This window comes from Benincasa hispida, chromosome 9, assembly GCF_027475165.1.
Source record: "Benincasa hispida cultivar pf3 chromosome 9, pf3_genome.v1.1, whole genome shotgun sequence".
NCBI classification, from domain to species: domain Eukaryota; kingdom Viridiplantae; phylum Streptophyta; class Magnoliopsida; order Cucurbitales; family Cucurbitaceae; genus Benincasa; species Benincasa hispida.
In genome coordinates this window covers 42,260,024-42,285,281 of record NC_143486.1, presented here as the reverse complement: position 1 = coordinate 42,285,281, position 25,258 = coordinate 42,260,024, and positions in this window count along the sequence as shown.

The following is a 25,258-nucleotide window of genomic DNA, read 5'->3' as shown; positions in this document are numbered from 1 at the left end:
ATGTCCAACAAGGTTTTGGAGAAATTCATTGGCATTTAGATTGAGTTACGACAGATTTAAACATCTCTATATTATGGAGGGAACTTACGATTAAAGGTCTTAGCACATACAAGTTATTTTTCAGTTTAGCTGTACAAATTTCAACACCATCCTTACGAATAAACGCTTTATTCAATTTAAAAGAAATAGTGTAATTTTATTGTAAAAGACACTTTACAAAAATAAGGTTCCTTTTAATTTCAAGAACTACAAAAACATCTTTTAATATAAGAAATCTATTTTGTAAAGTAAACTTGATGTCTCCCACTACCATAGCAGAGACGACGTGCCGAGTGCCTACTCACATCGTCATCTCACTAGCCTCCAACTGTCACTAGGATTTAATTCTCAGAAAAGAAGAACATACATGATTAGTGACGCCTGAATCTAATATCCAAGTAGAATCATCATTCTCCACTAAACAAGTTTCTAATACAAGCAAATCATATTTACCTCTGTCTGCCTTGGCCTTAACTTTGGCAGCCTTCTTTTCCTTTAGATAACGATGACAATTCCTCTTCCAGTGTCCATCTTGGTTACAATGGAAACATTTTCCTTTTTCAACCGGTGGTGGACGCTTCTTCTGAGCGACAAGTGGTGGGTTAGCAGGCGCATTCTATTTCCCTTTACCACCCTTCTTCTTCTTCCCCTTTCCAGAGTTAGAAGTGGAAGATGCAGACTTTGTTCCTGAGGTCGAATCTCGATAGAACCTTTTAGAGGATGAGACAACATTGACCTCACCTCCCTTTTCTCCTTACTTTTCAGCAAGGATTAGTAAGTCTGCAACTCTTTGAGAAGAGTGGTAAGGGAGTATTCCAGTTTGTTAAGAATCGTATTGCTGACAAAGTGGAGGAAGCTCTCCGACAATGAATGCAGGATAATACTAACCTGACTACCCTCATCGATTTTAGACCCATTCATCTCTTCCACGTTAAAGTGGACCATCATATTCGGCACGTGTTCACGAACAGAGGTGCCTTCCTCCATTTTGGAGTTGAAGATGTGTTTCAGAGTCTCATGCTTGAACTGTCTAGACGGCTGTCCGAACATTCCCCACAGGGATTCCATGATATCACGAGCTGAGACCTTGGACTCGTATTTCTTGGCCAATACATCACTAAGACTGGCCAGAATATAGGCTTGGGCCTTCTCATTTTCCTGTGTCCAACGCTCGTACATTGCCCGAACATTTCGAGTAGTGTCTTGAGGTAGAATAGAAGGACATTACTCCATTAGGACAAACTTCAGATCCTTGATGATGAGTATTGTCGTGAGCATATATTTCCAACTTGAATAGTTTTGGCCATTAAGTTTTTGGGCGCTAAGTAAATCGATAATGGCTGATGCCATTAAAAACTGTTGCTGAAAAAAATGAATAACCTTTTATAAGACTTTGCAAAAACCACATTTTAATTAACCAATTAATTTCTAGCGAAACAAATTCCAAGTATCCTAAGTGAAAAGATTTCTATTTTGCAATGATGCCCCAGCGAGGCAGAAAAAATGTCACCGGTGGGGTGATCGAATGGCCCTTCATTGGGATGAGACATTCTCAACCATTAGGCAAAACCAACTCTTGGAACTAAACCGAATAGCCACCATTTGTTCGGTCCAGAATCGTTAACCCTTAACAATCCTGTGTAAATGTAACCCCTCGTTTTCGGCCCTAGAGTCCCGCCCTAATGCGCTCACCATAGGGAAAAAGACAGATTATGACAAGAGACTAGGTAATCTTATCCTTTTACATGAGATCAAATAAAGAAACGCACAAAAAAGTCATCCTATAGGGGAAAACTCCCAGGTGCCACGAGGCGATACGCAGAAACTTTATTTAATCCAACGAGGGAGATCAAGGGATATGTTGTCGCACTTCCCACTCCCACTTACTATGAACACTCTCTCCAACCACCTTGATATTGACCTACCCAAACACCATCCGTTGGGGGAACACGCCAAAGGTGCCTCGAGGCTGAGGGTAAATCTCACAGTGTGGACTATGAGGGAGAAACACAAGAGGTGCAAATGAGACATCAAATGCCCTAAGAACCTCCCACTGAATGTTCTACCTAAGGGTTTATTAACCTAGACAATTTGGCTACTGATTATGATTTAAGTCATTTATAAAGTCTGTTAAAAAACAACTTTTGTCTTTGAAAAAAAAAATCCAAGTAGTCACATTAAACTCTTTAACGGACTGGCCTAGTTTGCATGCATGCATCAAATCTATCTAAATTACCTTTCCAGGTATGTTCCCAGGTAGGGGTGTTCCGTTGGAATCATCTTAAGTACCCCAACCTAGACATAACCCGCCTTCGACAAAAGGTCTACTATAGATAGACTTGCTACATATTATTCTTTTACTAATTATTTTAGTTCTAATTTTATTTTATAACCATTTATAAAATAAACAACTAAAACACTCATCCCACATAACGAAGTATTTATAACGCTTATAAATATAACGTTAAAAATAAATAAATAAAGCATACATAAATATAACCCTTATATTATATGATTCATGAGAATGCATTTATGTAAATTAAAACATGCTTCTCTAAATTATAACACTTATAATAAAGAAAATATGCATGACCTAAGGTGGGATTTATCTATATGTGCATACCATATGACATATTACAAACATACATCGCATGTAATAAATAAAAGATTAATGGACAGAGATGAGCCTTTATGAAACCAGACTGAAATAACCCTATCTATTACATTTTTCATCGAGCAAACCGGTTCACAGGTGAAACGAGTGTTGAACTGCTAGGAAGACTCCATCGTGTAGTAAATGCCATAGGTAGACGATCATACAGAGCGAACTAGACGATAAAATCAAAATTAAACGATCCGTAGATGACAATGAGGCAACGAAGTCTGATCGTCTATGCGATCGCTCAACGCGATGATAGGTAAACGATTTACTTTGCGTTACTAAGCGATGAAGCTTGGTGACTAAAACGATCGTCTATGTGATTACTTAATGCGGCGTTAGGTAAACGATTTACCTTGCGTTACTAAGTAATCGTTTAGTTAGTTACTAAGCGATGAAGCTTTCTGACAAAAACGATCGTCTATGAGATCACTTAACGCGACATCAGGTAAACGATTTACCTTGCATTACTAAGAGATCGTTTAGTCATTTACTAAGCGATAAAGCTTGCTGACCAAAACTATCGTCTATGCGATCACTTAATGCGGCGTCAGGTAAATGATTTACCTTGCATTACTAAGAAATCATTTAGTCAGTTACTAAGCGATGAAGCTTGCTAACCAAAATGAACATCTAGTGCGATCACGCGTTAAGCGATACACGAGCATCACATCATCTACACGACCTGATACTCAGTGATCGCGTAACCGATCTTTGACACAATGCGATCAACCCTTGATCGCTTATCCGATCGTCTACACAATGCAATCATCAGCGATCTCGTACCCCATCGGCTGCACGATGCGATCAACACTTGATCTCATACCCATCATTTAACCGATGCGATCAACAACGATTGCGTACTTCATCGTCTGCACGATGCGATCAACCCTTGATCGTCTCCTTACTCGAAGAACCACAACGCTTGCTCTGATCTTCTTCACGAACGACTCAAAACTCAAACAAACTTTGAATACGGACTCGATAACGATTATTAATGCTAAAAAAAAACGCAGGGGCTTTTACAAACAACCAAAAATGTAAAATAATTAAATCAAATCGAGGCTAACATCCACGAAAACATCCATAAATCTGCACATCCACTGCAATTTAATGATTAAACAGTGTAAAAATGCACCCACCAAGAATGTATTTGCAATTCTTATGTAGCAATGAATTAGAATATAAGAAAACCTGGTTCTCTGATACCAATTGAAGGAACTCTTATTCAAGAGTATCTACAAGCGGAAGCGGATCTTTCCAATTCATTATGATAGAATTACTGCATATACATTCAAACATGCTTTCATAATGCTAAAGGGATCAAGAAATCATAACAGATGAAGATTTCTTCTTCACAGCGAGTCTGAAGCCCAATCGTCTACCTTGAATAGTCACCACTGGAACAGAAGCAAACGGAAAAGATAACACCACTAGAGCCCTCAGTATTCTTGGAGTGAGAATCCGAAGTGTGGGCTTTGTTCGAATTTGTCAGAGGAAAGGAGGAAGAGCGACCGTACACAACGATCAAGCAAGTGGGAGATGCGGTTGTCTATCGCATAGACAATATGTTTGATCGTTTAGGTAAAGTATACGATCATGTAGTAAAAGTAAGCGATCGTTTAAACGATTGTGTAGGAAAAGGTAAACGATCGTGTAGGAAAAGGGTGAGCGATCGTCCAATGATCGCGTAGGAAAAACTAAGTGATCGTCTATACGATCGTTTAGTAAATATCAAAAGCTAAACGATCGCTTTGGAAAAAGGTAAACGATCGTTCAGATAATAGCGCGCGATGGTGTAATTGGTATGCGATCGTTTAGCAATATAGTATATGTAAGCGATCAGGCAGTCATTATCGTATAGACACTGATTTTCTAAACGATGACACTATCTTTTTCACAATATCCGTGCACCCCGAGATCAGCACATCGTCTGCTATTTATAATGCATTCATCCGTTATTTAGAACGAAGAGGCGCCTTCCCATTTCCTTTATCACCGTCCAATGAATGTGATCTTATCACATTCATAACTTATAATTTAATACCATATATTAATTATAATATTTTTCCTCTGTTAGATATAAATCATATTTATATCCAATTTCCTCCAAATTAATGTATCTCATACATAAAATTAATTATATCATATTTAATTAACTCGTTCAATTATATCAAATATAATCGAACTCCCTCTTGTTATTTTGAAAATTTCAAATTGACCCAAAAACTGACTCTCAACTTGTATCCAAGCTACCAAGAGGACCTTATGGACCTACGGCTCGAAGCTCCAACGGTACGTGAATAGCTGACTAAACTCTTTAGTCACGATATCTACCATCCGTTAACTGCCAGACATTCCACTAAAGATCGACAATTTAACTCTTCTTGCCATAGATATATTTCTATGTCCATTGGATATAACCAATCATTAGTACAATGCCCCTTCACAGATGCTCGTAATTACAGTAGGCCAAATTACCGTTTTGCCTCTGTAATTATATCTTCCTCCTTAAGTACCACTGATCCCTCTAATGAACAATACAGTATAGTCCTACTATATGTGAACACCTCTCGGGCTATGAGAAGATGTGTAGCGCCACATCGTTCAAGCCCTGGAATCAGTCCTTAAAGGAGCTATCTATCTACTTACCTCTGCCTCGGGGAAGGAGTGAATTCCATCTTGTGTAGCTGAGTTCCCAGCTCCTAAATAAGACGAATCCCCAAAATGGTAGGTTTGAGTCAGCGTTCTGGCCACTCACACCCATGCAAATGAAAGGACCACTCTCAATGGCAGGAGTTCCAACTCACTCAGGATTGAGGTCATGTTACCTATGGTCATCCTAGTGAAGTGAAGTCTCAGTTAGGAACGGTGTTATATAATAAGACGTTAACACTTCGTGGTCAGGTATTATACAAACTCTTTGTATAGGATGCCCCCGCTCACATGTCCCCTATACGAATGATCAAGATCAGACCATCTGTGATAAGTCACAACACTTGTGACCATTACACAAAGCGGGTGCATCCGTAGCGTTACCAGGATAAGGTTTCCCTCCATATCTATATACTACAGACCATTTTGGTTATCACTCAAGACATGATCCACTTGTATTTCACCACATACATGCTTAAGTTACATACAGATAACCAGGGATATTAAGTTTATTAGTTTGTGGTAAAATCTAAATGTGCAAAGTCAAGTAGTGAAGTAAATATCATTTATATTATACATCATAAGTGTTCGTACAAAGTTGTTTACAAACTACTGGACACGAGACTTTAGGGGACAAACCGCAACAATATAAGCAATCAATTTGGTTGAATTTTGGTTTGGTGAGTGTTTTATATGAGAAATATGAAACTGATGCACTGATATGATTTTATGAGTTTTGGAATTTTAATTCTCTTTAATTTCTCAATTAAATTTTTAATTGGCTCTTGTTTGATGAGATTTTATGTGTTAGCAAGTTTCTGTAATTTATTTGGAGTCATTAGAGTTGAAGTTAGGATGTAATTAAAGAAACAAGTGAAGGAGGTTGAGCTGCTGTTCCAGTTTTTCAGCTTCTGCCCAAAATCGTTGTTGAGGTTCAGTTGCTAAGCGATCGTCTAGCTCCAGACGCTACACGATGTGAAAAAAAGCTAGATGATCGTATAACAATGGGCGTTGGTCGTTGTGTTGTTGAATGCTAGACGATCGTGTACCTGCAGGAGCTAAACAATGCGTTCAATTTGCTATACGATAGCACTAACCGATCGTTTAGCTTTGGCGTGGGAACTAAACGATATGTTGAATTTGATAATGATGGCACTACACAATTGTTTAGCTACAATGCGTGCTAAGCGTTGCGATGAAATGCTACGTGATAGCACTGAGCGATCGTTTAGATGCGGAGCTAAGCGATCGTGTAGCTACGATGGATACTAAAAGATGACATGAAGCGCTAGGCGATGGTGTTAAACGATCGTTTAGTTTTATACGATAGAGATAAGCGATCATGTAGTTCTATACGATAGAGAGAAGCGATCATGTAGTTCTATACGATAGAGCTAAGCGATCATTTAACTTCGTCAAACACTAAGCGATCATGTAGTTCTATGCGATAAAATAATGCGATCGTTTAGTTGAGGCAAACAATAAACGATCATGTACCCCTTCATAACACAAGGCGATAGAGCTAGACAATTGCCTTTAGCGCTACACGATTGGTCTTAGCAAGACTTTAAGGTTGGACCTAGAGCAGCCAGTTCGATCGGCTTTCTCAAGGTCCAATCCGGTTCAGCCTCAAAGTATTTTTGGCTAGTTCAGTTCAGACTTTGATGGTCCGGTTCAAGATGCTTTGCTTCGGTTTGGAGCGGTTCGAGTAGTTCAAAAACGATTTTGAAGCTGTTTATAATAGTTAGGCTTCTGTTTGCTTATTTATGCCAAAACTAAAACCATATCATTATGTGTTTAATTATTTATGCATTTGATGTACGTTATAATTAAATAAATCTTGTATGTGCATATAGTATGCCATTTAGATTTTAAATCCCACCATAGGAAGCATGTTACATGCATTGAAAGTATGTTATAATTGTTATAATATATAGTATGCATGTTGGGGTTTCTTGTATTTAATATAAGTGTTCTATTAAATATTGAATGCCTTATGTATGTTATGGATGTTTAGCATGTCTAAAGTTTTATAAGTTGTTATAAAATTGGGTTAGACATTTAAAATCCATAAATAACAGTTGCATGCTCATGTAGGTTGACCACTGTTTTAATTGTTAAAACTTATAAAACCTAGGTTACAAACTCAACCGGTATATAATCCTATCTAAGGCTGGGGGTACTTAAGTTGACGGTTTACAGAACACCTCCTACTTTTGGGATTATGGCCGAATTATTGAGCGTTGGTGACCGATTTTATGAAGCCTACGTGAGTGATGTGAGGTAATAAAATGGTTTATCACCTAGACATCATAGGTTAAAATCCAATAATAAGAGTGATACCTGGATAAAACACATAGACTTAGGGTTGTTTTATTAGCTGAAAAGAACTTAAGTATAAATCTACCAAAATAGAACACTTCAGTGGCAGTTTAATAACTTCTATATGATAGAGTTATTAGAAAACTTCAGTGGGAGATTAATAACATATACGATACATTAATTTTAGCTCTCACGTCTCTAAGAGTTTGCAATCTAGATTTAAGTGGTACTTCGTGTCATCCTGGGAGTGAACTCCCTACGAAAAGTATTTTTTAGCTTAAATCTAGATTTCGATGAATAAGAGGAAGTTGTTCAAATATAAGTCTATTATATGATAAATAGATTTCAACTACCACGTCTCCACATAGTTTAGACTGTGAGATTCATATGACGCTTCGTGTCACACTGGGAGTGACCTCCCTACGGAAAGTGTTTTGTATGAGTCAATATGAAGGTAAACGGAGGAAGGAGTACATAATAAATGGTTGAAGGATATGTGTCAATATATGCTACGGTCTTCTCTAGTCTAAACCGTGAGATTCCTATGTTGTGCCTGCTGGTTAGCTTTAAGCGGCCCATTGCTAGTTGTTTAGCGACGGCTATCCCAACAGAGGGTTGTAACATAGGATTCGGAACAACCTAGGCTTCAGTAAAATGAATAGGGTTTTATAGTTCCATCTTTGATATTGTCTTCTGTTTCGAAGGCAAGTTCATACCGTTCTATAAGATCTGAAAATGGCGGGTCACACTTACAAGAATTATTAAGTTGTTAGTAAAAATCTTGACCGAAAATGATAACTAAACGACTATAGGAATAAGAGTTATTCCAGAGACAATGGAAATAAGAGTTATTCCAGAGGTAGTCTTTGGTCAAAATTGTTTGCTTTAGTAAAGGAGTATCTGACTGCCCCATAGTAGCACATATTCTGACTCACTAAAGTATCGTTGCAAATAAATAATGGTTATGGGTACATTATTATTTTTTGCTAAGACTTGATTTTTTATTTAGTTATAATTTGCTAATTAGAATTTGTTTGAATTTTATCCGCATGTCGAATTCCTCTAGAGTACTCACTTTCGATGTAAATAACACAAACAAATTACTAGCAGGAGATTACACCAAAAGAGTTTTAACAGAGAATCGTCCTATATCTCCCAAATCATCTGAAATTATGAATTATATAGATGAGAGTGTTGAATTCGAACAACAAGATAAATATGATTTACTTGTTATCAAAGCATGTTTAGTGGAAAACGATAAAATCTGGATAATTGATTCAGGTGCCGCTAATCATGTTTGTACTATCTCACAGGAAACTAGTTCCTGGAGACAATTAAGAGAAGGTGAAACAATCTTTAAGGTAGGGACCAGGGAGATTGTTTCAGCCAAAGCAGTGGGAGATATGAAGTTATTTTTAGGAGATAAGTACATTTATTTAAAAAATGTATATTATATTCCTTCTATGAAAAGGAATCTAATATCTGTCTCTTATTTGTTAGAACAAAATTATAAAGTTTATTTCGAAAATGATGAAGTGTTCATCAATATAGAAAATAAACAGATTTGCTCTGCAAAATTAGAAAATAACTTGAACATGTTAAAACCAACTGAGGTCAAACTTTTTTTTAACATAGAGATGTTTAGAACTGCTGGGACTCATAAGAAGAAGATTTCTCCAAATGCCTATCTTTGGCACTTGAGACTGGGTCACATAAATCTCAACACGATTGAGAGATTGGTTAAGAGTGGTCATCTAAATAAGTTAGAAAATAGTTCATTACCACCATGTGAGTCTTGTCTCGAGGGTAAAATGACAAAAAGATCTTTTTCTGGAAAAGGTCTTAGAGAAAAAGAACCTCTAAAGCTAATTCACTCCGACCTTTGTGGGCCTCTAAATGTTAGAGCAAGAGGAGGGTATGAATATTTCATCAATTTTGTAGATGATTATTCCAGGTAAGGGCATGTTTACCTAATGCACCAAAAGTCTGAAACTTTTGAAAAGTTCAAAGAGTAGAAGGTTAAGGTTGAGAACCAATTAAGTAAAAGGATTAAAACACTTCGATCGAATCGAGGTAGCGAGTATATGGACATAGAATTCCAAAACTATTTCATAGAAAATGAAATTCAGTCTCAACTCACAGCCCCTAGCACATCTCAGCAGAACGGTGTGGCAGAAAGGAGAAATTGATAAGTTACGCTCAATTACCAAATTCTTTTTGGGGACACGCAGTCAAGATTGCGGTGTATATTTTGAACATAGTTCCCTAAAAAAGTGTTTATGAAACGCCTTACGAGCTTTGGATGGGATGTAAAGGAAACTTATGTCACTTTAGGATTTTGGGTTGTCCAGCACATGTGTTGATGCAAAATCCTAAAAAGTTGGAACACCTTCAAAAGTATGCCTATTTGTAGGCTACCCAAAAGAAACAAAAGGTGGTTTCTTTTATGATCCTTAGGAAGATAAAGTATTTGTAACGAAAAATGCAACCTTCCTGGAGGAAGATTACGTAAGGAATCATCAACCTTGTAAGTTAGTAATAGAAGAAATGTCTATAGAAACGAAAAATGTATCAACAAGAGTTGTTGATAGAGCAGGTCTTTCAACTAGAGTTGTTGATAGAGCAGGTCCGTCAACAACAGTTATTGATGAAACTGAGACTTCACATCCTTCTCAAGATTTGAGAATGCCTTGTCATAGTGGGAGGGTTGTGCAATAACCTGACGATACATGGGTTTAACTGAAACTTAAGTCATCACACCAGAAGATGGTTTAGATGATCCATTGTCTTTTAATCAAGCAATGAACGATGTTGACAAAGACCAATGGATTAAAGCCATGTACCTTGAAATGGAATCTATGTATTGCAATTCTATCTGGGATCTTGTAGATCAACCTGAAGAGGTAAAACTCATCGATTGAAAAGGGATCTACAAGAGAAAACGAGACCAAGCTGGTAAGGTACAAACCTACACAGCTAGACTTGTGGCAAAAGGGTTTACCCAAAGAAAGGGGGGTAGATTTTGAAGACACCTTCTCTCCAGTTGCCATGATAAAGTCTATTAAAATACTCTTGTCCATAACCATATTTTATGATTATTAAATATGGTAAATGGATGTCAAGACAACTTTTCTGAATGGCTATCTTGAAGAGAGTATCTATATGTCTCAACCATAAGGGGTTATACAACAGGGTCAAGAGCAAAAGGTTTGCAAGCTTAATCGATCCATTTATGGATTAAAACAAGCTTTTAGATCCTAGAATATGAGATCTGACGTTGCGATCAAATCTTATGACTTTGAACAAAATGTTGATGAACCTTGTGTATACAACAAAATCATCAACAAAACTGTCGCTTTTCTGGTGTTGTATGTTGATGATATTCTACTCATTGGGAATGAGGTAGAATATCTAGCTTACGTTAAGAGATGGCTGGCTTTACAATTCTAAATGAAAGATTTGGGAGAAGCACAATATTTTCTTGGAATTCAAATAGTTCAGAATCGCAAGAACAGAACATTGTCATTATCCCAAGCATCTTATATAGACAAGATATTGTCTAGGTATAAAATGCAAAATTCCAAGAAAGGATTTTTACCTTTCAGGAATGGAATTCGCCTAAGGAACAGAGTCCTAAGACACCTCGAAAGGTTAAGGAGATTAATTGAATTCCATATGCATCTGCAGTTGAGAGTTTGATGTATACAATGTTGTATACTCATCCCGATATATGCTATGTCATAGGAATTGTCAACTGATTTCACTCCAATCCTCATCATGACCATTGGACTGCTGTTAAAAACATTCTCAAATATCTGCAGAGAATGAGAGATTATATGCTCGTGTATGGTGCTAAGGATCTGATCCTTAATATATACACTGATTCTGACTTTCTGACCGATATTGATTCGAGGAAATCAACTTCAGGGTCAGTATTCACTCTTAACGGAGGAGCAGTAGTGTGGATAAGCATCAAGTAGAGTTGTATTGCTGACTCCACAATGAAAGCTGAGTATGTAGCTGCAAATGAAGTAGCAAAAGAAGCAATATGGCTCAGAAAGTTCCTGACAGATATGGAAGTAGTTCCTAATATGCACCTGTCTGTTACTCTCTATTGTGACAACAATGGAGTAGTTGCAAATTCAAAGGATCCACGAAGCCATAAAAGGGGAAAGAATATCAAGCAGAAGTACCATCTCATTAGGGAGATTGTACATAGAGCAGACGTAATCGTCACCCAGATTGCTTCCAAGACTACTTAGCTGATCCATTTACGAAAGCCCTCTCGGCTAAAGTGTTTGAAGGTTACCTAGTAGGACTAGGTCTACGAGTTTTGTATCCTTGGGCAAATGGGAGAATATTTGTGGGTATTGTAATGCCCTAGTTAATTGTATTTGTACATTTTATCTCTCCATGTAAACTCAACATTATATATATTTGTATATACTAATCCACTGAAGTTTTAGTCAAAGTGGGAGTATTGTTGGGTTTTATGTCCTAAAACTTGCAGTTTGTAAAATAATAAACATTTTCTATAATCAATATACTTATTATTGATTTCATAAATTGTATGAAAGTCTAAATCCAATAAACTAAGACCCATGACTATTGTATGAGTGCTCGAACTTTATGTGGAGATATAAAAGTGAATCAGATTCGAGTAAATAGTCAAAATGATCTATGGTACATGAATGAGGTTGGGTACCTTATTCTGGTAACACCATTGGATGCGGTCTACTCTGTAGTTGTTACAAAGAGTTGTAAAGTGTTACATATGATGTGATCCTAATTCGTACATGTTAGATTTGAGGAGTGGGGACGTCCTATGCAATGGGTTTTCATAAGATCAGGACTAAGAAATAAGTCACTCTTACTTTATTACACTGTTTACTGTATAAGACTGACTATTTCACTTAGATGACCTAGGTAACTCGATCTTAATCCTGAGCGAACTATGAACTCCTGTTTATTCGGGATTGCCCTTAGATTTGCATAACTGAGGATTGGCTCAACAGCTCCAGCTCAATAAGACTCCCATTTCAGGGGTAAGACCGGATAAATAGCTGGGGACATAAGGTGCAAGATGGAGTTCACGCCTACCCGATTTAGGGATAGGAGAAAGATTGTTCTCTCAAGTACTGAATCCTGGTCGTCAACAAGGGGTCCTACCCTCTCATTGGGATGAGGGAGTTTGGTTTAGTGATTTTATCACAAACCAGTTGTCCGTTAAAGAATCAGTAGGAACTTGAGTAATAAAACGTAATCTCGGGGGTAAAACAGATATTTGACCCAACCGTTATTACGAACAAACCTATGAAGGGTCGACTTGTTGATTATGGTTAAATCATGTAGGCATAATATATCTACAATAAGGGGAGTGCAACTATGGCCTTTAATGGAGTGACCCATTAGTTAACGAATGTGGATTAATCTGGTCTAATGAGTTTAACCTATTAATCTCGGATCGTTGGAGCCCATGATCTGTAGATCCGTGAGGTCCCCTTACTAGCTCGTAACGGACTAGCTCTAGAATAGCGTGATAAGTTAATTTGGAACGTTGAAATTAGAATTAAGGAAATTAGTAATTATATGAGATATAATTACATGTTTAATTTCAGAATTAAATGGAATAGGAGAATTTATATATTTAAATATGATTTAAATATATAAAGATGGATATGTGTAAAAATTAATTTAATATTTGATATTAAATTAATTAATTTTTATTTAAAATTAATTAATGAAATTAATTTTATTTTCAGTTTTAAAATCAAAATGAATTTTAAAATCAACTTTTGATTTTTGAGATAAAATTAAAAAAGAGAAAAACAAAACACTACAATGGAAAATGCTGTTTTCCATTATCCATCTCTTTACTTGCTCACACAAAAAGCATTCAAATTTGCCTTGTCTTCTCCAAGCATGAGCTGTAACTCATGCAACTCTCTCTGTTGCATGTTGATCTGCAATATAATGAAGAGATTGGAGTGAAATTCGGGCATGCAATCTATAGAGAATTTTAGAGAAAATATGAGTTGAAGAAAGGATTTTTCACCAAGATTGTTGTTGTTAGCTTTTCTTCTTCATCCCTTGATTCAAGCTTGTTTAGAGTCCCACAACTCAATCTAGAGCATCAAGAGAATAGTAGGGAATATCTTGAGGTGGTGTGCAACAAGATTCGGAGAAGATAGCAGCTAGAGAAGGAGCTTTGAAAAAGTTCTACAAGAGGTATGTCTTGAAACTCACTAGTTTTCTACATGTTTTATATTTTGCCAAAATTAGTGAATTAGAGTGCTTAGATGATCCATGTACTTCTGCGGTTGCTGATACAATCCTACAACAGCACCATAACCTATTTTAGGAAAATATTTCCTATTGATGGACTAAGGGTTGTCAAGGCCTTTAAACTATGGGTTATAATCAATTCGGTTTTGTTGGTTTTGAGGCCAACCAAGAACCAAATAAAATTAATTGGTTTTACAAAGAAGTGATCCAAACCAATATCCAATAAAGAATAAAACCATTGGATTGGTTTTATTTGGATCGGTTTATTATCGGATTGGTTCACGATTTTTGACTTTTTTTTAATATTTATTTTTATTACAAACTTTTTGTTTTGAATTGATTCGTTTTGCTAATTTAAAATTAAAATTTGGTCTATTTATTTTTTATAAATTTAATTTGACATCTTCGTTTTTTTTCTTGACAATTTTCTAAATAAAAAATATACACGATCCATAATAATTGATATTTTTTTCTGAACAAAAAATATACATACATTCTAGTATTTAAAATACTAAAAGATAGTTTACTTTTAAGGGTATATATACCATTGGATCAGTTCGATTTTGATTGGTTTTTCTAACAAAAAAATTGATGCAAACCAATACTTTTTTGTTTTCTCCACATACAAGTCAGGATACCCAATTTTATACTAAAAATAAAATCAAACCATTTGATCGGTTCGGATTGGTTTGGTTTAACTTCGAGGTGAATCTGGATCTCTATCTGATACAATCGACATAGGAGTTCCATACTGGCTCATTATTCTATCCACGTACACTTAGCTAGCCTATCTAGCATAAAATTAACCTTAACTGGCAACAACTTAGCTATCTTCGTGAGCTTATTAACAATTACTCATATGCCATCATAACCACTCCGGGTTTTGGGTAATCCAAATAAGAAATCCATCGTGACATGTTCTCCATTTCAACTCTGGCACTGGAAGTGGGTTAAGTAATCCTCCAAGCTTCTAACGTTCAAGTTTAACTTGTTGGCATACTAGACATCTGTCCATAAACTCCACTATATCTCGTTTCATTCCAGGCCACCAATAAAACTTGCTCTAGATCCTGTACATCATAATACTGCCTAAGTTGAACTGTGGGCTTTTTCTAAAATAGCATCCTACAGGTTCACAACATTATGTGTAGATACTCTCCCCTCCTTCATTAAGGCTTCATCTGATCTCAACTCATAATCTGACCTCTGATTCTTACTAATCTCTTTTGTCACCTTTCGAAGGTTGGGGTCTTCCGATTTCTCTTTGAGAATATCATCTACAAGGTAGGCCTCACCTGGAAATGGGCTATCAAGCCTCTCGCCTTACCTATTGTCAAGGTGGCATCAACACTCTTCAATTCCCATAATAGTATACCCTTAACTGAACCAGGGGTAGCTTTAGAATGTATCGACTTCCTACTTAGTGCATCCACTACTACATTTTCCTTCCCTGTGTGGTACTCAATGGTACAATCATAATCTTCTATCAACTTTTTCCACCTTCTCTGTCTTAGATTTAACTTTTTCTGATCAAAAATGTACTTCAAATTTTTGTCATCAGTAAATATATGGAATTTCTCAGCAAATAGGTAGTGCCTCCAAATCTTCAGACTAACACCACAGCTTACACTCATGCTTCTTCAACTGTCTAAAAGCATAAGAGTTCCATCCTTATTCTATACCATCACCTTGTTCAACTATCTGTAGTCACTGCACAACCTTCTTCTTTACGAATAGAATCGGTGCTCCCCATGGTGATACACTGGGCCTAATATAGCTCTTGTCCACCAGTTCCTGTAACTGGACCTTTAATTCCTTTAACTCGATAGGTGCCATCCTATATGACGCTTGGAAATAGGTGTTGTGCTTGCAATTAAATCAATTGTGAACTCAACTTCTCTGTCAGGTGGTAAGCCTAATGATTCCTTAGAAACTCTTGCACAACTAGAACATCATCTGGTCCCAGCTTCTTAGCCTGTAAAACTGTTACATAGGCTAGATAGGTCGTACATCCTTTACTCAATAATTTCCTAGCCTTGACCGCCGAAATCAGGCTATTAGGAAGAATTCTTCTGTTCCCTGTAAATATTATCTCAACCTCTCCTAGTGTCCTGAACATTTCTTCCTTCTTATAGTAATCAATAAAACCATGATATTTACTCAGAAAATCCATTCCTAGCATAACATCAAATTCAAGAACTCTAAAGGTATTAAATCAATGAGCATGCTTCGTCCCTCAATTACTACCTCCCCATCTATATAAAATCTTTTACTACTAGTATCTCACCAACAGGAGTAGAATAAATAACTCATCAGGAATGTTCCCTAGCATTCTATCAATATGCAATGTAAACATACAGGAAACAAGTGAATGTGTAGCAACGAGATCTAATAATACATATATAGGGTGGTTACAAAGGGTTAGCGTACCGGTTACAACACTGGTGCCTCTTCAGCCTCCTGGTGAGTCACAACATAAACTCTACCTTGTTATTGTGGCCGACCGGTTACTTTTTTCTGCATTAGTGTCCTCTCCACTAGCCTTAACTATTCTAGGCTAATTTACTATTTAAGAGGTTGCTCTCTGCTCAGCCTACACCTCTTGAACTAATTGAGGGCTATCCATCTTGAAATGACCGGTCTGTCCACACTGATAACAAACATTTCTTCCATTGTAATATGACCCTAAGTGGTTTTTACCACAGCTCAAACGTGGGGGTTTCCTGGCAAAACTAGCAACAGACTCACCAGCACGTCCTAACCTAGACCCTCTAACTGAACAAGTTGAAAGACTAGACCTTTTCATGCTCTATCTCTGTTGGCTTCTAGCTCCACTATCTCTTGAAGTCGCTTGCCCACTATAGCAGGCTTGAAATTCCTACTCCCTAATACTCCGGGAGTGAATTTTTGTCGTTCCTCTCAATCTCCCTATACCTATTCCTCTTCTGTTAGACTCTTCGCAACTCTCATTGTTGTCTGAACTAACTGGGAAAAGTCTGTCAAGTTAGCTGTGGAAGTTACTAGTGCATGAATCTCTTTCCTCAGACCATGCTCAAATCTCTTGCACTTATTTTTCTCCTCACCTATAATGGTGGAAGCATACTGAGATACCTCAATATATTTCTGATCATATTCAGCTACCATCATCAAGCTCTAAACCAGCTTCAGAACTAGGATGCCCTAGGAAGGTGTTTCTATTTTTAATAGGGGTTTTGCACTAACAACTTCATAACTCGTAAGGTGTTTCTATTTCTCCATAACTTTCCAATAAAGAATTTGGAAACTGAGCATAACTCATCATAGAAAGAACCATGTCTAACAGGGTTCTCTTTCTCTTTTCTGCTACACCATTTTGTTGAGGTGTGCCAAGTGTTGTGAGTTGAGACTGAATTCCATGTTCTATCAAATAGTCTTAGAATTTTATGTCCATACACTCACCACCTCGATCTAATCGAAGTATATTAATCTTTTTACCTAATTGGTTATCAACCTCTGCCTTATATTCCTTGAACTTTTCAAATTTTTTGGACTTATGATGCATTAGGTAAATACAATCATACCTCGAATAATCATCTATAAAGCTAATAAAATATTCATACCCTCCTCTAGTTTTAACATTCATTAGACCGTAAAGGTTTGAATGTATCAGCTTTAAGGATTCTTTGGCTCTAAGACCTTTTCTTGTAAAAGATCTTTTGACCATCTTACCATCAAGACAAGATTCACATGGAGGTAAAGAGTTATCTTCTAACTGATTTAGAAGTTCACTCTTAACCAATCTCCCAATTCTATTGAGATTAATGTGTCCTAATCCTAAGTGCCAAAGATAGGCATTTAGAGAAATTTTTTGTTTCTTATTTTTCATTTCAGTTGTTTTAAAAATCTCTATATTCAAAACGACTTTTCCCTCAGTTGGTTTTAACACGTATAAGTTATTCTCTAGATTTGTAGAACTTACTTTATTACCTTTTGAAATAATGAACACTTCATTATTTTCAAAAGAGACTTTGTAATTTTGTTCTAGCAAACATGAGATAGAAATTAAATTCCTTTTCATAGAAGGAATGTAATAAGCATTTTCAAGTAAAATATGTCTATCTCCAACAAATAACTTTATATATCCCACTACTTTAGCTGAAACAACCTCCCCGGTCCCTACCTTGAAGGTTGTCTTGCCTTCTGTAAGCTATCTCCAAGAACTAGTTTCTTGAGCAAAAGCATAATTATGATTAGCGGCACCCGAATCTATTATCCAGGTTAATTTATCATTTTCACAAAGCATGTCTCAATAACAAGTAAATCATATTTACTTTGGGGAAATTATTTCAAATGGTAAAACTGTTAAAAATATTTACAAGATATAGCAAAATTTTAGAATTATCAATGATAGACACTGATAGAAGTCTATCAATGTCTATCAGCGTCTATCATTGATAGTTCTAAAAATTTTTGCTATATTTTGTAAATTTTTTATTTATTTTTTTATATTTAAACGCAACCCTTTACTTTGTTGTGCATTTTGGTATGAAAAAGAACTGAGAGATTGAGAACATTCCTCTGTTAAAACACATTTTAAATCATCTGCTAGTGTATTCAATTTTCATGTTGAATTACCGTTAGACATGTCGGAAGTGAGTAAATTTGAAGAATTAAACATGCTGAAATATAAACAATTTCTAATTAGTAAATTGCTTTTAAATCCAATCATATTTTAGAAAAGTAATAATGTACCCAAATTTCATTATTTATTTGCAACGATACTATAGTGAGTCAGAATAAGCACTACCGAAGGGCAGTCAAATACTCCTTCACTAAACCAAGACATTCTTAACTAAATACTATCTCCAGAATAACTCATATTCCGATAGTCATTTAGGATATAAAACCTAACAAAATGACCCTAAAACCGCTTTTAGAACCAAGTATGGTCATTATGATTTTTTAGTTATGCCATTTGATTTGACTAATGCCCCGACGGTGTTTATGGATTTAATGAATAGGATATTTGATCCTTACTTAGATCAGTTCATAATTATTTTTATAGATGATAACCTGGTTTACTCAATAGACAGGGAAAAACATGCAGAGCAAGTGAGGATTGTATTACAGATACTACGGGAGAAGTAGTTATATGCTAAGTTCAGCAAATGCAAGTTTTGGCTTGACCAGATTATATTCATAGGGCATGTAGTGTCAGCTACGAAGCTTGGTTTTTTGTTACGCTCCTACTTTAAATGATCAAATGAAATTCATATTACCAATTAATGCAACCAATTCAACTAGGTAGTGCTAGTAGTAAGACTAGGTTGAACCATAAGAGCCTAAGATAGAATATTTCTAAGCTAAATTTATATCTTGAAAACAGTAAAAGAAAGGGGTTTAGATTGATAAGATATTAATAGCACCCAAAATTTGTTATCTTAGTGGCTCTAATCTTGCTCGTTTATGATGTTTAATGTATTTAAATGATTATATTTGTTGAATCTCGAGTAATTCATGCATTTCAGAGTGTTATACGGGTCGTTTAGGGTTAATTTGAAGCAATTAGGAGCTGAAAAGAGCATATGAGGCTTCACAGGAGATAATATAACCAAAATAACTTTGGAGGAGCGCTGCAGCGCCATGCTCAACATTTTTCCCTAAAAGCATTATTTTAGAGAAATGAAGAGAACGTCGTAACCCTACATGCATTTGCACCAAAGCGAAGGGCCACACATGCCTCAAAGAGGCATTGCACGCGAGGCACACACAGGTGGAATCATGTGCGCAGCGGCGGAGTGCAACGCAAAGTTTGCTACGCTTTTCCAACCCCCCTGCACTTCGATAAGAGATGCCAGCTTCGTGGCACTAGTGCGATTCTATATATATTTCTCTTCATTTTTACATCATAAATCATCACCCACTTGTGCTTCCATCCTCCTTTCCCCTCTCTTCTCTCTTTGACTTTTTTCTTTGGGTATTCACTTTGTAATTAATCAAGTAGATGCTGGATCTTATCTTCTTCATCTTTTGAGAAGGTAAGATTTTAGGTTTTTGAAATGCACCTAAAATATGCATTATTTGCCTCTTATTTAAAGTCATTTTTATTAGACTTAATGTGTTTGCTGTTTTTCAGTGAATTATAAAGAAAATGAGCATTAAAAGTCAAACAAACGAAAGTCGAGCCAAAACCGTCAAGAAAAGTGAAGAAATAAAGGAAACCCTAAAAGTAAAGTACCATAGCGCACAACGTAGCTATGTTGCCCTTTACACTTCAAACCTGAGAGGTTTATTTGAAAATTTCCGTCGTCCGTCATGGTTTGTGCATCACGAGAAGCTTTTGAGTATTGTCCATCATTGTGTGTTAGTAATGGAAAGGTGAAAGCATAGCAACATCATGGCACAACACAACATACACTTCGAAACATTAAGCTCACTTAAAGCATAGTGACACTAGGCTATTTTTGGAAAAATTTTGCCACTTTTGAAAAATTTTGTCTATTTAATCTAGAGTTTTTGGTCGGCCTTTACATCAAATTTTGGAGTTTTTTAGGCCTAGAGAGAGGGTTTGGAGCAGAGTATGGAATGTTCTTGATGCCGAAGAGATTAAAGATCGTTGGAGGGCCAAATCCATCTCGCGAACCCAAATGGAAGCAAGATAACTATTCTTTCCCTTTTGTATTCTTGATATGGTTTTGTCTACAGAAGCCATGTTAAGCTAAATTTCTCGTAGCTTTAGGGATAAATGAATTCTTAGGTTAAATTGTTGAACACTTTGCTTCTTGAATGATAGTTTGCATTTATGCTTTCTAACATGACCGTTCTTAATGCTTTTGAATGTTTGATCAATATTTGAATGATTCCATGATTTAAATATTGCTTTAGCAAGTAGGGTTTAGATTAAATCATGCATGCTAGATTATCGTTTGAACACATAGAAAGTAGTTGGGTAATGGTAGGGATTATTGATGAAAAGTTTTAATGCCATGCTTCTTAATTTGGTTTCAAGAAATGAGTTATCAATTATATTTGCATGAGAAAAGATTACTTTCAAAAGATTCGATCTGGATTAAAGACTTCTAGATCTAAACCAAGTGTCTTTAATAATGCTTTTGATAAAATTTATTTCCTAAAAAGTCTCTAGTTTAATAATCTTCATATTGCATCACTTTTATTTCTTTCTTAGATTAGTTAAATTTGTTTCTATTGAAATCGGTCCCCTAAACAAAATTGGAACGATCTCTTAATAGCTAAAAGATTAATCAATTTGAATCCCTAAGGACAAAACTCGACCAAGGCTGTTTTAAACTATATTATTACTCAATGCGTGCATTTGCGCTCGTATCATGTTTTTAGTGCTGTTACGGGGAATTTTCTTTTGGTTTTCTTTTAATATTTAAGAAATTTGATTAATCTTAATTTAGGGTGTACATTAGTTTAGTTTAGTTTTTATTTTCTTTTAGATTTTTGTTTCGTTTATTTTCTTTTATTTATTTATTATTATTATTATTATTATTTTGGTTTCTGAATCTTGCCTTGCTTGATTGATTGTGGTGTTTGCATATCATGTCTTATTATAATTTTGAGTGGCCATATGGGGGTTTTCAACCCAACCTTGGTTCAACACCATCATCACCTTTGAATTCTAACCCTTTTTCTATTGATCTATCCTTCCGATGAGTATGAGAGTTACAATCCAACCCAATAGAGGAGAAACCTCGCCTAAAAGATGCGTTAAATGAGTATCTCTTAGAATATAATATGAAGAGTTTCGTTAGAGAAGAGAGAGAGAGGTTGGCTAGGGTAGAAACTTAAGTGGTAAAGAATGGGGTCACCTTAAATCGGGTTGTTAATTAACTTAGTCTAATAGTTGATACACTTAGAACCATGAGTGAGAAGAATACTTTTGATACCACAAAGATAGGGGACCTAGAGTTATGTACTATGATGATAATGATGAATAGAAGGGAGTGAGTTAATTCAAGATGAAGGTTGTGAGAATGAGAGTAGAGTTGTACCTAAAAGTTTTATGAGAAGGCATAAAACATTAAGATTGATGTTGAAATGCTTAGTGTGCCATCTCTAGAAAGTCTTCTCATCATTGATCCTTCTCTCCCTTATGAACCTTGCCAAGTAGAGTCAACCAAGGAGTCGATTTGTGAGAATGAGGAAGAATTTATGCTCAATGTTGAGGAAGATATGCATGAGATAAAGTTTAAGGTTGAAAAGCCTGACTTTTTAACACTAGAAAATCCTCCTAGTTTTTATTCTTTCCTTACATATCATAAGCTTTGTAATTATTTTTATGATTTTCTTTGTAAATATTTTTCCATATTTGAAAAATAAAAGAAAAATTATTATTTCTTTGTTTTTAGGTGCCCAAGAAAAGAGGGAAAGCCTACTTGACTTAATACATTACATTGATTCAAATAAGAAGGATCCTGAAAAACGAGAGGATTTTTATGTACTTCTGATAAAGAATCTCCGTCGTCTAGCTTGAAAAATTAAACCTAGCACTTGAGACAACCCAAGCTTTTTATTTGTTTATTTTTATTTAAGTTATTTTCTTTCTTTTATTTTTTTAGGTAGACTTCCATGACAGTTCTTATATTTTTCTAGTCTTTCTTATAGGAGCCCGAAAGTAACACAAAGTACTCATTCCATTATTCTGTATAGTGGAATCTTGCATGCTCCCAAGCTTGTATCACTTACTTTAAGTGACTGCTCTATTCTTTTTCATGCACCAAAGACAATGCATCATTCTAAGCTTGGGGTGGGAGGCATACTACATACTTCATTGTTTGAGTTGTTTTTATCCTACTATGCATGTTAATTAGGAAATTATTGATGTTATGAATATTAATTTAATGAGTTAAAATTTTGATTCATTTGTTTTATTACTTTTTTTAGTAGATATGATGTGAGAAAAGTATATATGCATGCTTTTAATGATGATTGTCTATGAAGTATTTTGAATATGTGTGTTAGATGAATTCTATGGAAATAGGATAATATATTCTTGAGTTATGATTTGTTCAAGTCCCTCTTTGAATCTCCCATATTTTGAGTACGTAGTCACTTTAATTTAGAACTTTTAATTGAATAAAGAGTTAATTTCAGTCAATTTGGTTGTCACCTCGAAAGGCCCCACTAGTTAGAGAGTTGTCTTGCATGATAGTTTGTAATGTAATACTGAGGGAAAAAGAAAAGATTGTATTTTCCTGTTGAGGGAAATTTGGCTTTGCTGTGATCAGTTAGCACATCTGGAAATTAACTAGGTACGAGTCCTTGTAGTGAATGTGCGAAAGCTAGTGCCCCTAGGTAAAATAATGCTAGTTTAGAGACCTCTTTAGTGAGTTATGTAAGGCACCTTAGTTGATATATTATTTTCTTGAATGTTTTGGTACTTGATGATTGGTGCATGATGTTAATGTAGGGAGAAAACTGGAGGGGCTTAATTAAATCTAAAGTCGGTTTCTGAGTTTTTAACTGAATGTAACATGCATACACATAAATGAGGATGAAAATATTTGGCTTTAAAATTTTGTAACAAAAGATGCACTTGAATATTTCTACTTTTGGACCTAGCATGTTATTTTTACTATTAAGGCATGAACCAATTCCATTTTTATTCAGCATTTTTCCTCTGGTTTTATTCTAATTTTTCTCAGGACTAGCAAAATTCTAAGTTTAAGGTGGTGAAACATACCTGAAATGTGCGTTATTTGCCTCTTATTTAGAGTCGCTTTTATTATATTTAATATGTTTGTTAGTTTTTTTCAACGAATTATAAGAAAAAAAAGCATTAGAAATCAAACAAATCAAAGTCGGGACAAAACTATCAAGAAAAGTGCAGAAAATAAAGGAAATCCTAAAAATAGGGCAACGTAACGCACAACATAGCTACGCTACCCCTTACGCTTTAGACCCAACAAGTTTGTCTAAAAACTTCTGTCTTCCATCATAGTTTCTCTGTCGTGGAAAGGTGAAAGCGTAGCAACTCTGTGTTACAGCACAACCCTATGCTTCGATACAATAAGCCAGCGTAATGATATTAGGCCATTTTTAAAAATATTGCCTATTTAATCTAGGGTTTTTGACCGGCCTCCACATCCAACTTTAGAGTTTTTATGGCCTAAAGAGAGGGTTTATATTAGAGTATGGAATGTTCTTGATCTCGAAGAGATCGAAGATCATTTAAGGGCCAAATTCATCTTCGGAATGCGATTGAAAGCCTGATAACTCTTTTTTCGCTTTTGTATTCTTGAACTATTTTAAGTATTTTTGGTATACTTGATATGGTTTTGTCTATTGAATCTATGTTAGGCTAAATTTCTCATAGTTTTAGGGATAGATGAATCCTTAGGTTAAATTGTTGAAAACTTTGCTTCTTGATTGATAGTTTGTATTTATGCTTTCTATCATGACAGTTCATAATGCTTTTGAATATTTGATCAATGTTTAAATGATTCCATGATTTAATTCCTACTTTAGCAAGTAGGGTTTATATTAGCTCATGCATGCTTGATATCGTTTGAACACACAGAAAGTAGTCATATGAAGAGTCTTAATGTCATGCTTCTTAATTTGATTTCAACAAATTAGTTATCAATTATGTATGCACGAGAAACGATTTCTTTCGGAAGATTCAATACTAGAACTAGGTGTTGTGTTAATTACTTTAGAAGTAAAAGAAAGCGTGTTTAATAATGCTTTTGATTAAATTTAATCCCTAAAACATCTCTATTTTAATAATCTTCATATCTGATCACTTTTATTGCTTTCTTAGATTAGTTAACTTTCTTTTATCGAAGTTGGTCCCCTAAATAAAATTGGAACAATCTCTAAATAACTAAAATATTAATCAGTCTAATTTCGTAAGGACGATACTCGACCAAGACTGTTTTAAATTATATTATTACTCGACACATGCGCTTGCGTTCGTATCAATTATCTTGCTTTAGAGGACTGTGAGGAACCCTTTTAATTTTGGGAGAATTTTGTATTATGGTGTATATATCTTGTTTATGGACTCTCATGTAAATTAATTATTGTGAACTATATTTCTGTGTATTTGATTGACAACCAATACTTGTTTATATATTCCATGCTTAGATTTAACCTTGATTAAGCAATAAACCATTTTGAAGCAAAAAGGTTAGATTCACTTGCTTATAGTGAAGTCGACAACACTAAGTAATGCTTTAATCAATCTTGAAGTGAAAATCATATTGAATGAGTTAACTAGATAGTGGAAGTTAATTAGTTCATCTTAGCATCTCCCTAAAGCTTAATGAGATTAGTTAACGTGTTTAGAGC